Raw genomic sequence first — 16,475 nt, forward strand, 5'->3', positions numbered from 1 at the left:
CTTTTCTGTCTTTACAATCATAGCTCCTCTCACTAGTCATTTTGTTCTATTCTCAGCATAATGACTAGCACATTTTAAAACCTGTTTACAGGAAAGTGGGTCCAAAACATCACCTTGAGAAAAGAAAGAAGACATACACTTAACTCTTGAATAAGGAAAGCAAACACATTTTAAATTTAAAAAAAAAAAAAAAAAAAAAAAGCAATACCTTCTGACACGCTGCAGTATAAAAGCTAGACCTGGGGACAACATTTATAATCAAAGCTTAGACAGCACTCTTTTATTCATTCTGGACAACAAAGACAGAGAAAGACTGACCACATTTTACCATTATCCCAAAGGCTCAAGCAACCTAAGAATTTATAAGTAACTAATTATACTAAAGTATTAATTGTAAATTGACTGAATGGCTATATAATAAATGTAGGATCAAAAGGGCCACTAGCAGGGGGATGAAAGAAAGAAAGTAGGTAAGCAAGCAAACAATGACTGGGATAAAACCAAGAGGTTTGGGTTTAAGTCCTGCTCTGTTATTTATTAGCTTAAGTCTCCTGCCCTGTGAGATGCAATTTGATTGATGTTTCCCACTATGCAGTCTCTAGATATAGTGGGCAAGAGGCAATGAAGGAGAAGTGATTTGTGTCTCTTGAGCATGCTGTAAAAAGCACAGATATAGTGCTAAAACAGAAAGAAGAGAAAGAAAGCCAGTGGTAGAGAGTGCTTCCCTAGCATGTGCAAGGCCCTGGGATGAATCCCCAACACCTCTCATCCCCGGTGAATAAAAAGGCAGGAGGAAAGAAAACACTTCAAGTAGCCACTATGTGTAAGCTACTTTATATACTAAATGAAGGATAGGATTTCAAGGAAAGAGTGTGCTCACTGAAAACTACTTCTTTCCGTTCTACCACCTTGGATTCCATTGAATTAATGTGGAATTAATTAATTAAATGGATTAATCCATTGATAAATTCATAGCTGAATGTGCTGTTAGCAGGTAGGGCACTGAGGACACACCTTTGGAGGGTATACAGCTCTTTCTGGCTCTTTCTGTTTTTCTGCTTCCTGGATGCCATGAGTTGAGCAGTTTTCCTCTGCCATGCCCTTCTGCCATACCATTTTTTGCCTTGGAGCAAACTGACCATGCATGGACTAAGCCCTCTAAAACTGTGGGCCAAAATAAACTTCTTTAAATTGCAAGTGTCAGGTATTTTCTCCCAGTGATAGGAAGGTAATAATCCAGAAATCAGAGATTTTAAAATGCACATAACATCAAAGCCAGAAACAACCTTAGATATCTAATCTGAACTCCCCATATGAGAAGTAGGAATATCTAGGTCCAAAGAAAAGGCAGAAATGGGCTAAACTGACACAGCAATTTAAAAGTAGATAAGAGATAAAACCGTCTTTAAATTTTTCTCCTTTATTCATCCCTTAAAACAAAAATATCTTTTCTGTGGTACTGAGGATAGAACTGAGGGCCTTGTGCATACTAGGCAAACACTACTACTGAGCTATATATTCTGCCCTTCAAATCTCATCTTTACACCCTCCCAAAGGATTTTCCAACTATATTGTTCTTAAGGTAATTCTTGCCCCTATTTATGAACCGCTTCTGACCTAAATTCTACTACTACTGATTTACATTTAAGTCAGCCAAATATAGCAAATGGCAAATATAAAAATACATAAGCATGCCTGTGCTGAATTTGATTGACTTTACTAAATGTCTACCAGAGAAGATGAATGAATTCTTGTTCCTCAAACCAAAAAAATATATATATATACACAAAATATATATAATATACATACAAAAAATATATGTATACACAAAATATATCTATATAAAATTATACACAATATATAAATATATACACAAATATATATAAATGCACACACACATATATGGCATAAACATAGGATATAAAATTAAAACGAAAGTTATACACCTGATGCATTTGCAGATTCTTCATTCAAGTGCAGATCAATAAGTTTTTACTAAGTACTTATATGTAAGGTGCTATGCTAGAAACCAGGAACAAGTAAATGAGTACACATATAAATAAATGAATAAGATTACCAACCTTAAGAGGCTTTCAGTCTAGTAAACAAGAATAGGATTTAGAAAACCACAATAACCACCTATGGTGGCTCAACCCTGTAATCCAAGCACTCAGGAGGCTGTGGTAGGATCACTGTGGGTTGAAGGCTAGCCTGTGCTACACGGTTCAAAGCAAGTTTGAGCTACATAGCAAGACCCTGCCCCAAAAGACAAAACAGGCTAGGCTGGTGGTGCAGCCCATAATCCCAGCACACCAGAGGCCGAGGTAAGAGGATCACCACAAGTTCAAGGCCAGCCTGGGCTATGTAGTGAGACCCTGTTTCAAACCTTCTCAAAACACAAACAAACAAACAAAAAAACCTACAAATAAACTTAAAGGGCCGGGAATTTAGCTCAGTGGTTCCGGTGCCTGGGTGCCTGCCTCACAAGCGCAAGGTTCCAAGTTTGATCCCCATTACCAAAAAAAAAAAAACCTTAAAAATAGAAAATCACAATGCCAAACCAACAGTGTGAACAGTGCTATAGAACAGTACAAACACAAAAAAGTCCAGGGCCGGGGATTTAGCTCAGTGGTTTCGCCACCTGCTGTGCAAGCGCAAGGACCCAAGTTTGATCTCCGGTACCCAAAAAAAAAAAAAAAAGTCCAAACACAGAAGTAAAATATTAAATTGAGCTGGAATGATCATTGAAGATTCACCCCCCAAAAAAAGATGTTATTAAAATTAGTAGCTTAGGCTGGGTGTGGAGATACACACCTATAATCCCAGCTTAGGAGGCTGAGGCAGGAGGATCACAAGTTCAAGGCCAGGCTGGGCAATTTAGCAAGACCCTGTCTCAAAATGAAAAAAAATAAACAAAAAGAGCTGAGGGTGTAGCTCGGTGCTGAAAAAGAGTAGCAGTTTATAAAACAAATAGGTCAGACTAGTGGTCTTTAACTCTGGACTATCATAGTTGGACTATTATCCTCTGCGAGCTTTTTAAAACACCAATGCTTAAGAATGTAGGGGGAAGTATACCAATATCTTCAATTTACTTTGAAATGCATTTTTTTAAAAGATTAATGGGGAATATAGGAATTTAGTATGTCTATATAATATATAACGAATGTGATAAAGTGGTCATGCATCCCTTAACAATAGGGATATGTTCTGGGGTGTGCCATATGACCATAATAGGATATACTTATATAAACCTAGACAAAATAAAGTCAATTACTCATAGCCTCTTGATGCAATTAAGAGACACAGTAGGGCTAGGGATGTAGCTTAATGGCAGAGCTACTTGTCTAGCATGCACAAGGACTTGGTTTCAATTCCAAGCTCCACAAAAAAAAAAAAAAAAAAAAAAAAAAGATATTCAGTAAGCATCAGATATAAGATGCTGCTGCCAGCATAACATTATTTTATAGAAGTACACTCTAACAATTTAAATGTATAGTATAATACATAAATTAGTAATAGCTGTTTATCTTCATTATCAAGTACTATATACTATACAGAATTCCATGTACTATAAACTAGGTTTGTTTATATCAGCATGACCCCAATAACATTATGATGGCTCTGATGTCACTAGGTGAAAGGAATTTTCAGCTCTAGTATAATCTTACGGGAATACTGTTGCATATGCATTTCTTTATGGACCAAAACGCCATTCATTATGCAGTGTTAATGGAAAAAGAATCTAGGGTATACAGGTATTCACTATACAGTTATTTCCATGTTTGAATTTTTTCCTATATAATGGTGAGAGATGATGCTTAAGTTCTCCTACAGTCTCAGATTTAATTAGTCTGAGATAGGTACAGTACCTGGCCTAGAGAAAATGGATAATAAGTAAATGAATTCTGATGGAGAAAGATGATGGCAAATGACCATCAGAGACTACAGAATAACATAGATAAGAGAGTACAGGGAGTAAAATGTAACATATAATACTAAAGTGTGATAATGAAAAAGTGGGACACCGCAGATCACTGCAGGCCTTTTATGTTCTGCACTACATATAACACTAGTCACAAAAATGGCCTTTTCTAAGCAGTTCTAGAACTGGGCAATAAATGCTCATGTTAAAATTAAAATTACATTTATTTAAAAACAAGGCTGTGGAGAGATAACAATGAGAGAAAAAAAGGTGTTGCCCACAGAAAGAGACCAGCTGCTATCCATCTGGATTGACAATTCTGTGATGCTCTGAGCTCACAGTATGTGACTTGAAGTTCCAGACAATCCTCTAAACTTACTAACAGAGTTCCTGTAATTCTAAGGAACAATTTCCCTAGAGAACTTCCTGAACTAATTACCTTTACAACTAAGATTTCTGTCATCATTTGGAGTTTCTGTCATTTTTGGAGTTTATAGAAAACCTGTAAATCTATTTGGGAAGTATCATTTTTCTCATTCATTAAAACAAAGATTTATCATTTATTGTTTGCCACGCTAGCCTAGGTGCTGGAAATCAACAGTAAGCAAGTTTGAAGAAGCAAAAGAGATGCTGTTAATAACCTAGGGACACATACCTAGTGAGTGGCACAGGCAGGAACTTGAAATGTCTGTGTGGTGACAGAACCACTGCATCACACTTCACTTTTGCCCCTAGAGGTAAAGAAATATAGTCTAGATAACCACTAATATAATCTCAAGATAAATCCTCAGCCCATTATTTCAAATGAAAGAGAGAAAGACAAACAAATAAAACCCAGTCCACACAATCTAATGACATTTCTTAACTTCAAATAACCCAGAGCAGCTGCAACTGGCATGGCCAATACTCCACCCAGGACCAGAGAGTACTGTATGCCCTTGACGCCTGCTTATGAGAATCTGATCTTTAATTAAATTGTGCCAAGAGGTTTTCTTTGGCAGGGGACTGGAATGCTGCTGGCTTGAATTTGCTGAGGGATGTCCTTCTAATGCGTCAAAGACACTCCCATTATGCAGCCTCCAACTACTTACTCAGGTTTAGCAACAAAAAAGCAACTGCTGGGGCAGCAGGGGAGAAAACTATAGGCTGTTTCTGGGCTCTTACAAAAGTAATTTCTGATTCTCTGTTGCCTCTTAACATAAAATACAAATAAGACCTACTTTTATAGAGAGTTTTCATGAGAATTAAAAAGCATAAACCAAAAAAGCACCTAGCATACTACCTGGCACAAAATAGATGTCCAATAAATACTTGTTTGCTTCCCCATCTATTATTCTAGTTTCTACTATTTCCTAAACTTGTCATTCAGCTCAGTAGGCTTTCATGCTCCTGCCTTTGCCTAATACTGTTCTATCTGCCTAAAATGTCCAAACCTATCTGCCAAGCAAACTTCTAAGCTCAAGTTGACTCATTTCCTCTATGAAACCCTTGGAGAAGACCCTTAATTCCATCTTTTCCCAAAATTTATTAACATTTGATACATATTTCTATGAAACAATTTCCAAATTCCATCCTATATTAACTAAAATCCACACTTCTTGTCCTCACCAGGCCATGAGTAACTCCAGGGACGAATCTGAGTGTGATTAATTTCTATGTTCTCACAGTCTACTCAGCACAGAAATGGTACAAACCAAGTGATTAGGAACAGTTAACTTTCTAAAGCGGCCTGGTTTGTTGGAAACACAGAAGCTTGAAGGACACTGAAAAATCGTCCAGTTCCAAACTTTTATTTTATGGGAACACGAAAGCCATAGGGGTATGTAATTTATCTAAGTTCACTAAATGAAATAACTGATAAAGACATGTCTAATCTCTGATTATTCTGATCTCTTAAAAACACACTTTCAACATTAATTATAATCTGAGTCAGAATGAACAAAGGGCTATACCAAGAGACAACAAAGTGGATCAGAAAGGGCAGAGAGATTTGGAGTAAGAGACCTAAATTCAGATTGATCCAGTACTTATTCACACAAACACACACGCATGCACATGCACACACACACACACACTCATGCCCCTACACATCTTCACTCCTAACACTCTTGCAGTCACTAGTTACTTGTAGAAACTAGCACTACGGGTCATGTAATGTATATTCTACTATCTTGAGAAATTTCTTACCAGTAGCCCCAGTCCAGTTATTCCCAACAGTTAAGGCAAAATTTCAAATTTAAGCCAGGTGTGGTAGTATACACCTATACCCCTAGTTATCTGAGAGGCTGAGGTACAGGATGGTTTGAGCCCTGGTGTTCATGTTCAGCCTGGGTAAAATAACAAGATCCTGTATCAAAAAGCAAAATACTACTACTACTACTACTACTACTACTACCACCACCATCTCTACTATTACTACTACTACTACTACTGCAAGCCTATGTTAGTTACTTTTCTCTCACTGCTGAGACAAAATACCTAACACCCAAAATTAAAAGGGAAGGGGTTTATCTGGCTTACAGTTAGTTCACAGAGGTTTCAGTCCATAATCAGCTGGCTGCAAGACAGGGATGCCAAACAAGCATCACAGAGAAGAAACAGTATGAAGCACACAAGGCAACAAAGTTAACAAAAGGCTTAACAGCATCTTTCTGCCCCTTTTATCTTACTCAGGCTACCAAGGATTAGGGCGGTGCCAAACTAATCACTCACCTGTAGTGGTTTAGTAATCACACACCCTTAACCCCAGCAGCATATATTCCAGATTCAACTACCTCTGAAAAAGAAACTCCCACCTCATCCTCATGAGGCTTTGGGGCAACATTTAAACATAAACCATAACAAAGCCCTACCTTAAAAATTCAAATTTAAACTTCAAACCTCCAGACCTAGCAGTTGATAACATGCACTGCGAAAACCTGAGGCTGTTATAATCGAAGAGCTACAAGGAACCACAAAGTCCCCTGGTTCAACCTCCTAGGAAACATTGTATCTATTCTATTGTCTCCTACTGATTGTCCCTCCAATCAATCGCTCTCTAAATACAACCTGTGATTTCCCACAGTGCCATATGCTGCCTCAAAGGAATAGTTAAGTATTGACAACCACAGTATAAAAACAGACCACCCTCTCTCCTCTGAAAGATAATCAGGATTAAGTCAATCAATTCTCCAGTGTCCATTTACTTCAGTCAGGTAAATGACCCAAACTCCTGTCCCCATCATCTTCTGTATAACTTTTAAACAGACCAAATTCCCTACCCCTCTCCTGACTTTAGAAACTTTTACTATTTCTTCTGCATTTCCCATATGTCATTGGCTAACTCACCTTTGCGTCCTGAAATCTGAAACTTCTCTAGCAGCTCTCTCAATTGGAGGCTGTCTGCTCTCTCACACTTAGCCTATAGGTTTTGTTCTTAATTTTCAGTGCCATTTGCAAACTATTTCTTTACTTTCCTCTTTAAAAAAAACTCCAGGGCCAGGGATTTAGCTCAGTGGTTCCACCGCCTGCCTCACAAGCACAAGGTCCCGAGTTTGATCCCCAGTACCAAAAAATTTAATAAATAAATAAATGTAATTTTAAAAATTAAATAAACCTCCATTTTCGCTTGTATAGCCTCTACTAGCTGCTATCACACTTTCCTACTTATCCATTTCCTGTGGCTCTCAAAGGACTTAGCTCCTGTACAGTCTCTTTCTGTACCCCGCTAGTTATCATTCGAGCTGATCTCAACAGCTTCAATGATGATCTTATCAACATCTTGTCCACTCCATTTTATGACTTTAAGTTCCAACTTAGCCAATATTCCCATGATTACACCTTGGACTTGATCACCAAAATGTCCATCAACTCCAATATCTCAAATGAGTCATATGTACTCCAAAAAACAATAGCTCACTTGCTCAAGAGCCTCCACTACAAACTATCCATAAGTCCCTCTGTCTTTATGTCTCTCTTTATCTAATCATAGTCCATTAAAATTACTCAAACATCAAAAAAAAAAAACCCCTCCCTTTCCCTTTCTTTCCAAAATTTAATTGGCAAAATCCTAGCTTTGGGATAGCTGAATTCAACTCTTTTCCAACGGTTTCTACAATGAAATAGCCAATGGCATAGAGAACATTACAAAACCTGATTAAATGCTTTCACTTGAAAGTTACGATTAACTTCCTATAAAATTTCTCATATAATTTCCCACTCATCCTCTCCCTTAGCTGCTGAGATTACTTTCAATGAGAAAACAGAAATCCTTGCAGGAAAACTCCATCTTCTTACCCCAAAATCTATATGCCTCCCTGTGCCTGCAACCATGTTCTCCTTCTCATCTAAAAAATTTCCTGTATTCCTTCACTTGCACTTCTTTGCACCAGAAATGTTCTCTTTTGGGTACATGATACATTTTCTGTTAGATATATTCAGCCATTTGATATATACAGTCATTCAACAGACATTTATTATAAATCTACAATGTATCACTGCTAATCTAATTGAATAAGACAAAATTCCTACACTGATGGACTTTATAGTATAGGAAGAGAAGCAAAGAAGTAAATTAAGTACACAATGTGAAGTTCATATCTGTGTGAATAAAGGAAGAGGGGGTTGATCATGATAGGATTCTCTGAGGAAGAAACACTTAAGACTTGAGTGAAATGAGACAACAAATTATAGTAATATCTGGAAGAAGACCATTTTAAGCAAAGGAAGCAGTAAATACAAATGTACTAGTGAGAAAGTACTAGCCACCAAAACAAGCAAAAAGGCCAGAGAAACTAGAATTGAGTGAACAAAGAGAAATATTATAGGAGATGGAAATTACAGATTTAGCCAGAGGTCAGACTGTACATGGCTTTACAGGCCATAATAACAAGTCTAGATTTTATAGCAAGTATATAAAGACACTGAAAAGTGTGTGCGGAGTTATTTGATTTGTTTTAGACATATCACTCCAGCAGCAGAGTAGAATAGACTACGGGAGAAAAAAAAGAAAAGGAGACGATTATAAAGTTAATGCAATAATCCAGGTAGAAACTGATGGTGGCTTAGATATTGGCAGTAGGTACAGGAAAGTAGTTCAAAGGTAAATATATTTGGAAGGTAGAGTCAAATGGCTTACAGGCTGGATCTAGCATGGAAGAAAAAGTAAAATTAAAGATGTTTAAATTTTTGGCCTCACTCAAGAAATACTGGGTGAATTTGAACACATTGCAGTGTCTCCAATTCAAACACACACACTCTCTTTCTCTTTCTCTCTCTCTCTCTCTCTCTCTCTCTCTCTCTCTCTCTCTCTCTCATACACACACACACACACACGCACGCACACACAATACCTCCCTCCCGAAACCCATAATCTTCTCCAAACACCATTTCTATGCTTTTCTAAACAAGCAAAGCATCTCAAAAGATTTATTTAAACTCTCTCCACAACCTCCTCTCTGTTAGACAAATGACTCCCATTTCACCAAAAGTGGACCTATCAAGATTACCAACCATCCCCCATCTTGCCAAATCAAATGGTCACATTCTGTTCTCACATCACATAACCCTCAGTAATATTCAACATAACTAACCTCCCTTCTTTTTCAAATACTCTAACATTTTTTGGCTTCTGGGGAAGCATATTCACCTGGCTTTCTTTCTATCTTTCTGTCTACTCTTTTCTCCTTTACAGACCTCTCCTTCTGCTATACTCTACATGTTTAAAGCTCAGGACCTCCTTCAATACAATACTACACTCTCTCTGAGATGATCTCATTAATTCCCATAGCCTTGTATACCATCAGTGGTTGATGATATCCAAGTTTCTCTCTCTTGACCAAACAGCTCTCTCTCAGACTAATAACCATCTATTAGACAACTCCACTTGCATTACTCTTAGGTTTGAGGTACTGATGAGCAATACAAGTGAGCTGTCTAATACACAGTTAAACCTAACACACCAAATGTAAGTCTTGGTTTTCACAGCCTCTATCATGAGTTTTACTTATATTTGATTACTTACTATACTTCTCCCTCCATATACAGTAAGCTTCATAAAGCAGAAACTAAGTCTGTTATATTCATCAATTTATCTGTAGCAACTAAATAGGACCTCACAAGAGTAGGTGCTCAGGAGACTCTTAAGATTTACTAGATCATGTTTCTTCCCTTAAAAAAAAAGAAAACAGACTAATGGAAGAGACAGATAATAAACCACAATAACAATACAACATGGAGGAAGCTCCCCACCTCCATCCCAGGCTCCTAGGGCAGAGAAGCTCACCTGGTCCCAGCACCCGGAAGGAAGCTCTCCTGCTGCCATCCCAGGCTCCTAGAACAGAGGTGAGCTGTGTGGGAGGCAGAAGCAACCCCCCCCCCGACCCCGTGGAAATGAGAAAACACATAAACAAGCCTCAAAAACAGACTTCTGGATCACCTAGAGCAACCCCAAAGGGAAACGAGATGGAACAATCTGATACTCAACCACCTGGACTCTCTGAATTGACAACAAAAGAGGATCTGGGAAAAATGAAATCAGAAATAATTACTCAGATAACAGTAAAGATTTTGCTCATGGTGCAAGACATGATTAATAAATCTAGAGAGGACACAGATAAAAAAATAGAGGATCTGAGGAACATGATGGAATCCCAACATAGGAAACAAATGGAATCCATAAAACAGATGCAAACAGATTTCCAAGAGATAAAAACTCCATTGAAAGTCTGCGCAGCAGATGAACCAATGTGAGGATAGAATTTCACATATAGAAGATAAGACTGCAATTAGTGACCAGGAAAAGAAAAATTGCTTTAAAACTGTAAGGGAACATGAGAAATCAATCCAGCAGCTGCTAGACGATGCAAAGAAGAATAACATAAGACTGATTGGAGGCAATGAAGAAAGAGGAGAGAGTGAAGATGACATAAAAAACCTGTTCACAGAAGTGATGGCAGAAAACTTCCCAAGCAGGGGAAAAGAACTTGACATACAGATAAGTGAGGCATATAGGACTCCAAATAGCCTTAATCAAAAAAAAATCTACACATAGGCATATGATAGTTAGGATTCCAGAAATCCAACAGAAGAACAAAATTCTACAAGCAGTGAGAGAAAAGAAACAAATCACATACAAAGGAAAGCCCATCAGAATCACAGCAGACTTCTCAATGCAAACCCTCAAGGCAAGAAGAGCTTGGAGTGATATATTTCAAGCCCTAAAGGAAAACAGTCTCCAACCCAGATTGATGTACCCTGCAAAACTATATTTCAAAATTGATGGAGAAATAAGATACTTTCATGATAAAGAGCACCTCAGGAATTTCATGAATACCAAACCGGCACTCAAAAAAATTTTAGACAATACCCTAGGAAAAGACAATGAGGATCACAACCCCAGGAAACCCAGCAGAATGAATCCATTGGACGTGACAAATTAAACGCAAAAGGGGAGAATCCAACAAAAAGAAAAAGTCATGACAAGGCTTTTAAAATTTTTAACTTCATCTCCCTAATGAGTGTATAATTCAATCTTATTATTGTACTGATTAGTATTTTTCTGATTCTAGAGTTGCACACCTTTCCTTGTGCTATACTGGCTATTTATCATCTTCTTATGTCTACATTTTAATTGGGTTGTCTATTAATGAGCTCTAAGAATTCTTCATATATTCTGCTCATAGGTTATATGCATTGGAAATATGGTCTGTTTAAGGACTATTTTTCATCTTAATGATGTCATTTAAAGTTCTAAATTTTGATGGAATCTCATTTATCAATTTTTTTCTTTTATACATCATGTTTTTTGTATCCTAAGTAGTTTTTGCCTACCCTGAATTCATAAATATCTTCCCTTATAATTTCTTCTTAAAGTTTTATACTTTTAGGCTTTCTTATTTAGGTTCATAGATCCCTTCAAGTTATTTTCAGGTATGCAAAAAAAGGGTTGAGGTTAATTTTTTATATATAGATACCAGGTGTTCTAGTGCCGTTTGCTGAAAACACTATCTCTTCCTCGGCTCTTGAATTGAGTTTATATTCTATAAAATGCTAATGTTAAATAATCTTTCAAAACTCAGTGGACCATATATGTGTGGTTCTATTTCTAGACTGTTTTATTCAAATGATCTATATGTCTTTCCTTACACCAACACTGCCTTGATTACTGTAGCTTTAGAAGTCTTAAAATTAGGTACTAAACGTCCTCCAACACTGTTTTTGTTTTTGTTTTTTTTTAACTTTTCTAGGTCCTTTGTACTCCTACATAACTTTTAAATTTCAATATCTAATTCTTCATTTATAGCAAGTATACACAGACCTGAATTTTTATATATACCTTGTGTTTTCTAATCCTGCTAAAGTCAAATACAAGTTCTAGAAGATCCTAGAGATTTCTTAGTATTTTCTCTGTAGATGATCATTTCATCTACATATAAAGATTTTGCTTCTATCTTGCCAATCCTATCCTAACTGTGTCATTTTATTGCCAGACTATTTTGGTGGGGCCTAGGTTTCAAAGTTTAATGAACAGATAAAGAGTAAGCATATCTGCCCTTGTTCCCCATCTTAAGGAGAAAGCATTGTATCTTCTCCATTCATATAAGGCGTTCTCACTGGAAGTATGGAGTACATGTCTTTAATCTGTTGAGAAGTTTCTGTTCTACTTCTAGTCTCCTGATAGCTTTTACCATGAACAGCTGTAGAATTTAGTCCAATACTTTTTCTCCAACTACTGACAGGATCATATGGCTTTTTCCTTTCCTCTGTTAAAATGATGACTTTTGGGGGTGGATCTTCCAATGCTGAACCAACACTGCCATCCCTATAACAAAACCACTTTCTACATACTGCCAGATCTGACTTCTAATAGTTTCTTTTGTTAAACAAATTTCTATGTTCATACTTTTTCTTCTATTATTTTTATCCAGTTTTAGGAGTAGCACAATGTTGAGTTCCTAAAATGAGGGGAGAAGTGTTCCTTCTTTTTTCTGCTTTGTTTGATATAAGTTATCAGTTAAAATGTATATGAGCCTGATGTTGTCATATAGGTAGGTTTTCAAGCTAGGAATATACTTTCTTTAATAGGTGCTATTCAAATTTTATATTTCCTCCAGAGTTAGTTTCATTAATTTGTCTTCCAAGGTACTTCTTAGAAGTTGTCAAATTTATTTCAAAAACGATTTTTGTAATATGCTTTCTATATCCTTTTAAATTCTGTAAAATCTGTGATAATGTCTCCTAGATCTTAATATTACAATTTTAAAAATGTATAACTGATATTGTGTTACAGGAAGAAAAGGTCTAAAAGAGCAGGGGAGTTGGGAGGGGTAGGGGAAGGGAAAAAAGGGAAAGGAAAAAAATATGAGAAGAGGAAAAAAAAATGGAAACAAGGTCTTTGCAAATAGGGAAGGGTGGAGGGGGTGAAGGGAGGGCAAGGGAAGGGGAAAAAAAATAAGAACCAAGAGACTCATGTAATGGTACAAGATCCCAATGATGAATGTAACTGTATTTTATACCTAAAATATACCAATAAACTTAATGGGAAAAAAAAATACAACATGGCAAGAGCTACTACTGAGTGCTGAGAGGCAGCATTAAGGTGCTGCATGAATCTAGAAGAGGGGCACTTAATAGCCTAGGAGTCAAGGAAGACTTTCTCAAGGAGTGACTTCAGAATTTATTTTTGCAGGATAAAAATAAGTATAGCTAGTAAGTGTCTACTATATAATTATTTTTCTTTTTTATATCATTACTTTAAAGCTTTATAGTAACCCTTCAGGGTAGATATAAATACCTTCTATTTTATATATGAAATCTAGAGAGATAGCCATCTAATCTAACTACTAAATGGTAGAACAAGGATTCAAACCGAACTCTTAATCCTTTCCGCCCTCCCTTCTTTTCTTGGTATATCACAAAGTATCATTAAAAATAGTATTTTCTACTTGCCGCTATCTGGCCTTCAGTAAAGCACATTTGTAACTTCCTGGCTTCCATTTTGGCCTTTAAAGCCCTGTCTATTAGCCCCCTTGTTTTCCTTTATTTGCTGAGAAATGAACCTCAGTTTTAGACTAATGAGTGCCATCCCTAGGCTTTCAGGCTATAGCATCGGAGCCTTTTATCAAGGCTTGAGGATGCATCCAAGAACAACCACCATAACAACTCTATAGTACTTTATGAAGCATTTTCACACTTTTATTATTCATTTGATCCTTACCAACCCAATGAGGTGTTAAACCCTTATGGAAGTACAGAGGGCCAGGAAAGTAAAATGTCTAGTTTAGCTAGTCTCCGGACTTTATGGCCTGACAGAAATTGATTTTAAGAAAATAGAGGGAAGAGAAAGGGGCAGAAGAGATCAAATGGCTAGAGGAAACTCAGTACCAAGTCACTCATGTGCCCTGAAATGAGAAGTTAACAAGGAAAGAGTCTATTTCTTTTCCAAGGTAACGAGTATTGGTCACAGCACAGTGCCCTACCACATGGAACTGTTCTTTTCTCATTTCAGTAGTGCCTGCATTCTAGCAAGTAACCAGGAAACAAGAATGTAAGAAACTCTCTGTATGCTATATGCACATACACAGTCAGGAAATAACATGATATCAGCAAATAGTTATCACAATTAGAGAAGACTTGAGTTTAGGTCCAAACTCTGCCACTTACTTGATGAACCTAAAGTTTCCTCCTCCACGTTATCATAGCTCTTTGTGTTTCCCTCTACAATACTTACACATGAGATGCTATACTCCTTGACCTGCTTTGTGGAGAGCAATTGAGTCTGACTTCCATGTTTTCCAGCACCTAGCTCCATAACTATCGCGGAATAGATGATTCAGAGAATGTTTAACTACTTACCAGTCCAATTATTTAAATACAGGATGAGCAAAAATTGTGTATTTTTCATTTTTACAATATAACAGGAAATATAAAAACAACAATTTTATCAAATTTATTCAATACAAGAATTTACTGGTTGAAATGACACCTGCTCAAGTGATGTTCCAGATAGCCAGTATGTAAACAAACGCACTGCCCAAGTGACACTCATGGTAAATTGTTAAGTGCTTAATAATGCCATAATGAAAGCTTTTCGTATATACACACACTCTAGACAGTGAATGCCAATAAAACAGCAACTTTGTCATTCTCATCTCTGCTTCCTCTCACTCCCACAGTCTGGGGACAGGTCTCAAAAAAAAATCTGCTAAGTAGAAATAAACCCATCCAAAGGGCTAAACTTTGGAGGGGAAGAGAATTAATCTATATGGCCTTTTTTCCCACCATACCTTTCCCTCCACACACACCCCAATCCCCCAAAAACCCCTACCTTGCACAGCGTACCCTCTTCTTCAAAGCACCACTGTCTTCTCTTCTAGGTCTTGGTCTTTTTGCTCTACCTCATCCCTGCTGTTCTCCTACCTCCTTGTAGGCTCACAGGTCAACCACCCTTCAGGTCGGCAGTGCCTCAGAGCTGCTAAAGGGTCACTGACCATCTCCCAGCTACCCATTTCACTGAAGGGAATTTGAGCCTTTGCCCTGCTGACACTCTTGCTCTCTAGCCTTCAAGTCCCCCAATTTTCATCTCTGCTTTTCTCTACTGTCCACCTGCTCCCCCACCCCAATTCCAAGGGAAGAAGGTGGGGAACAAATCAGAAAGAAGGACTGCTTATTGGCAAGACAAGGCATCAAGCAGTAAGGAAAGAGACTGGCACTTGGGAGAGAGAGAATTTAAGTGAAAGCTAAAAGCAAAGTTAGTAAGAAACAGAATGTTTGGACTCTGACAAACACCACAGCAAGGTCCCTACGAACAGTAACTTACTAATTAATGAGAAAGCATTAGAACCAAAAATCCTGAGGGCAAAAAAAAAAAAAAAAAAGAAAGTCTAACTAGGAGGAAGAGAACCCAAGAGTCGGAAGAAAAAACTGGTTATGGAGAGAGAGAAAAGGAAAGTATGAGGAAAACAAGAAAAAGGCAGAAAGAGGGAGTAGAAGAATGGGGGGCAGGAAAAATGACCAGGAGGAAGAAAAGAAAAGAGAGGACGAATAAGTCATGGAAAAAACGGGGAGGGGAGATAAACAAGGTAATTTACTAGCAAGTCTGTCATGAGTTTCTTGGTGCCAGATAATAAAGGGAGGAATTATAGTGATTAGCATATTACACAGCCTCAAGGTCTGTCATTTACTTAAGAGTAAAAAAAGTGCTCCAAAAAAGACAGACTCATTTAAAGCAGTTTTATATCTAAATACAGTATTGAAGAATTGGCCAGTTGGGGGGGGGTAACAAAACGTTAAGATATTTTGACCTATTTATTCACAACCCCCTCTCCCTACACCTAAATACCTACACACAACCCTAAAATAACCAGCAGCATTCTCAGCCTCTGTCTTGCTGGTGAAGTCATTGGTTTCTAAACAGACCAGGAAGGTGCCATGCAACAGACTGGTTGGGAGACAGAGGACACCAAGGTCTGCTTTCTCCACTAGCCTCTGCCTGCTACAGTGTTGAGGGGACATCTCCACGGCCCATTCTATTCCTTTATCTAGATCACCTTTACAAAAGACAATCTGACAGCCT

General features: G+C 37.5%; 1 protein-coding gene across 8 annotated transcripts in view; it reads right to left on the reverse strand.

The window, feature by feature from the left end:
• Pak1 (p21 (RAC1) activated kinase 1) overlaps positions 1-16,475 on the reverse strand; it is a 167,540-nt gene that overhangs the window by 66,417 nt on the left and 84,648 nt on the right. The window contains exon 2 of one of the 8 annotated variants that reach the window (XM_013067421.3): positions 4,578-4,653. The exons of the other annotated variants lie outside the window; for them this stretch is intronic. The gene's annotated coding sequence lies outside the window, so the exon portion shown is untranslated. The remainder of the gene's footprint in view (positions 1-4,577; positions 4,654-16,475) is intronic. 8 annotated transcript variants of the gene reach the window in all.

Source organism: Heterocephalus glaber, unplaced genomic scaffold (assembly GCF_053883595.1).
Source record: "Heterocephalus glaber isolate CG9 unplaced genomic scaffold, H.glaber_assembly_v1.0 deba00001428, whole genome shotgun sequence".
Lineage (NCBI taxonomy): Eukaryota > Metazoa > Chordata > Mammalia > Rodentia > Bathyergidae > Heterocephalus > Heterocephalus glaber.